Source organism: Telopea speciosissima, chromosome 1 (genome assembly GCF_018873765.1).
Source record: "Telopea speciosissima isolate NSW1024214 ecotype Mountain lineage chromosome 1, Tspe_v1, whole genome shotgun sequence".
Lineage (NCBI taxonomy): Eukaryota > Viridiplantae > Streptophyta > Magnoliopsida > Proteales > Proteaceae > Telopea > Telopea speciosissima.
The window spans coordinates 43,768,240-43,772,080 of record NC_057916.1 but is presented as its reverse complement, the minus strand read 5'-3'; the positions used below and the strand labels follow the sequence as shown (position 1 = coordinate 43,772,080).

Here is a 3,841-nt window from a genome sequence, read left to right as displayed (position 1 = left end):
GCTTTATGGTGCATAGTTGGTCCTTTGGGCACCAACCTGGCCTTGATGGTTACATTCTCAGTGCTGGAATTGCCCACCAAGGTGTTGGGGCATTCCTCAGAAAGGTGTCCAGGGGTTTGGCACCAACTGCATACCGATACATGGTTGACTTGATTGACCGGATTAACTGGTATAGACTCTTTAAGAACTATAGACTCCAACCGTTTTATGAGGCTATCAAGTTTGGCCTCCTTGGCTGGCATACCCTCAATGAGATACCCCTTAGTGGTCCTTTCAGCCTCTTGGGAAGATTCCCATTCCCTAGTCTTATCAGCCAAGTTGGTTAAGAATGTCCATGCATCATTCTCCTCAGAAAAAGAAGTAAAGCCTGCTGGACACATAGACTCTACAAGTTGCTTGGTCTGATAATCAATACCCTCATAAATAATTTGGCATAGCTGCCACAAGTCAAAACCATGGTGAGGGCATTCTAAGAGGAGGTCCTTGAATCTTTCCATGAATTTAGAAAAGGACTCATGTGGTTTCTGCTCGAACTGGAGGATGTCACTTTTAAGCTTATTGGTCTTGTGAAGAAGGAAGAATTTTCTCAAAAAGACAATGGTGAACTCATCCCATGTATTAATGGAGTTTGTTGGCAGTCCATAGAGACACTTCTTGGCCTGGTCTTTCAGGGCAAAGGGTATAAACCTAAGCCTAACTGCATCATCAGTCAAATTCTGGACCTTAATTAGAACACAGACCTCCTCAAATTCCCTAAGGAAGAGATATGCATCCTAATTAGCCATCCCATGAAAATGGGGTAGCATGCTGATGAAGTTGGTCTTGAGTTCATAGTTATTCCCTGTAACAACAGGCAGACTAATGCATGAGGGCTGTGAAGCCCTGGTGGGGTAAAACCTATCCTTAAGAGTCTTGGGTTGTTGGTCACCCATGGTCAAAGGTGGTAGAGAAGGTGGTCTTCTAATAAGACGATTATTTGAATCACGAGTCCACACCTTAGCCACCTAAATATATATGAGGTCTCCTTTAGAAAAATTAAAGAAAAATAAAACACTTAAAAAAAAAAAAAACTAGAAACAAGAGGGACCCCAAGGTAGATAGTGCATCTCTATCCCTCAAAAATCGAAACAATGGTTCAAAAGCTGTAAGGATGCCATATAGGTTGGCAGCAAGGGAACCCGTATAGTCTTCTATAGCCACCTATGTGCGACTCCAATATGGATTCTGATGTAGAATGGAGGTCTACTATACGTTTATGTTTCCAACACTCTCACTATGTCGCTTTCCTGTTATCAAGAGTGGTCACCTCCAAAGATAAGTCACATGTCAATCCACCCAACCAAGTCAAGATGTAACGTCATAGGTAACTTAATCTTATGAGGGACACCAAAAGATGGAGGGTTGAAGCATATGAAGGACTTTAGATTGGGCGCACACTATTTGAAACAGAAGAGAAACAAGAAGAGGTTTTCAAAAACTGATTTTTTTTTTTTTTTTTTTTTTCAAAAAAAAAGAAGAGAAAATAATAAACTAAAACACTTCGAACTACTAAAAAATCAGATAAATAAAATGGACAATAATCTCCCCGGCAACGGCGCCAAAAACTTGTTTGAGTTAAAATAAAACCGCAAGCGTACGGGTCAATCGTAGCTACGGGTCGAACACGAGGAGATATACACCACTCTATTTAACTAACTTAAAAGTAATGCAAAATGAACCAAATTAAAGTGTTAAATTAAACTAATTAAACTAACGAAAATCAATGCATCCTAACTCATAAGCATCTAACAAAATTAAGGGATTAAATCGACGTCCTAACACATGAGCATCTAACCTATCAAACTAAAGCGAATTGAAAGGAATAAAAATGCAACCACACATACTAACCACATAAAAAGAAATAAAGGAATAAAAATGCATCCATAAACCACAACCATATAAAATTAAAATAAAAGAAATAGAGGGGGAAGAAGAAGAAGTTAGAGAGAGATAGAGGAGATGGAGAATGAGATTGAGAGTTTAGATAGTAAAACCTGGATGTGCTTGCATGAATGTAAATGAAAAGCTTGAATACTTGCATAAACTTACCATGACCTCCTCTTCTAAATCTTCAAGTCTTGTCATCAACTTAAGAACTTAGACTAGAAGGCTTAAAACCTAAACTAGAATTAAGAAATTACAACCCAATTGAAGACTTAAATTGAAATTAAAGCATAAACTAAACCTATTATAACCATTAACTAAAAATTATAAAAGCAAACTAGAACTTAGAAAAGCCAAAAATCACAAATTAGAAGGAGAAGAAGAGAAGAAATTTCACTAAGTGAATGAGCAAATTTTTACAAGAGAGGTAGGGGGTATTTATAGGTGGAAGAGAGGAGAAGAGAGAAGATGGAAGTGTAGGAGAAATATTTCCTAAGAAAAGAGAATATTCTCTTCTCTTTCCTCTTTTACAATGCCTTGAATCCTAAGAAAAAAGAAAAAAATAGAAAGAAGAAGAAGAGAAGATTGTTTACATAGACCTTCTAGTTCTAGAAAAATAAACTTCCAATTTTAACAAGTGCTTCCTTTTCTTTGTAGATATCTTCTCCAAGCAATAAAATCAAAGCATCTTTGATTTTTCAACCTTCCATAGATGAAAAAATATAAATCTATCCCAAGTAGAATTTCAGAAGTGCCCTTGAGAAGTTGGAGGAGAGAGAGAGTAAGGGTGATGACTAGGATTCCTTCAAGAATAAATAAAATAGTCATTCTGTCCTTCAGAAAACGTGGAGCATGGGGTGCTTATATAGGTCTCACCATTGAGTTCCTTGCGAAAAATCACACAAAATAGACCCAAATTTCATCCAATTCGGAGTTGGGGAGCCCAAGATATCTCAAGTTGAAGTTGGACTGTCCAGAGCCTTCCAAATGGAATCTTTCGGGTACAGTAAAGTAACTTCTGATAATTTCATTAAGGTTCCTAAAATCTGAACTTCCGTTTCACTTTGTCCCCATCCGACTGTCAATAATTATAAATAAACCCCTATAGACCATTTTCACGCGTCGTTACGGAAACGGCCATAACTTCTTCGTTTCAACTCGGAATTAAGTGCCGTTTGAACCATTGCGAAGCTGACTCGATGGGCTATGCATCCATTTACACTTCTAAAAAGCTTTAAAACATCTCCTTAGCATCATCTCCTTCATTTTAACAAGAATTCACCTAAACCCTGAAAAGCACAAGAAAGCACCGAGTAACTCTGTCCAATGTGGTAAAATGTATAATTTATGCCCTAAAATTTCACACATAAATGTGCTCATCACAGGTCATTTCAGTGCCCAATGCTTTGTATTATTATTATATGTTAGGTGCCTGAAAGGTTGAAATGAACTTATTGGCAGTCTATCCCATTTAGGTGCAGTAATTTGTATCTTGCTGATATTGACTTGGGATATCACCAGCAGATCAGCTTTTTAAGAGTTTCTTGCCTTATCAAAGAGTTTCTAGTCCAATCCAGATTGGCAGATTCTGATTTGAAATGGTTCCTCCCAATTTAGATATGATTCTTTGAAGCATGTTCTTATCCAAATATAATGTAGACGCGAGAAAGCAAAGTAAAGCACATTGTTTTACATAACTCAGTCTAAAACATTATCTGGCAGAAGCCAAACAGATAAAATAAGCTCCAACGATTTAGAAACTGATGTGGGAAAAATAAATCAATTGCACAAATTTAAGAACCATAACTGTCAAATAAAACTAAAGAGGATATGTTCAAAAAATATATAAATAAATAAAAACAGACCACGATTCTGAGATCAAGAAACAAACAGGAAACCGGGACATCTCTTTTCACAT

At 37.0% G+C, this 3,841-nt stretch overlaps 1 non-coding gene across 1 annotated transcript; it reads left to right on the top strand.

The window, feature by feature from the left end:
* Positions 1-450: 450 nt before the first annotated feature.
* On the top strand, positions 451-557 carry LOC122649217. Its single transcript, XR_006331192.1, has one exon. It is a non-coding gene; the product is annotated as a small nucleolar RNA R71 (small nucleolar RNA).
* Positions 558-3,841: the final 3,284 nt, after the last annotated feature.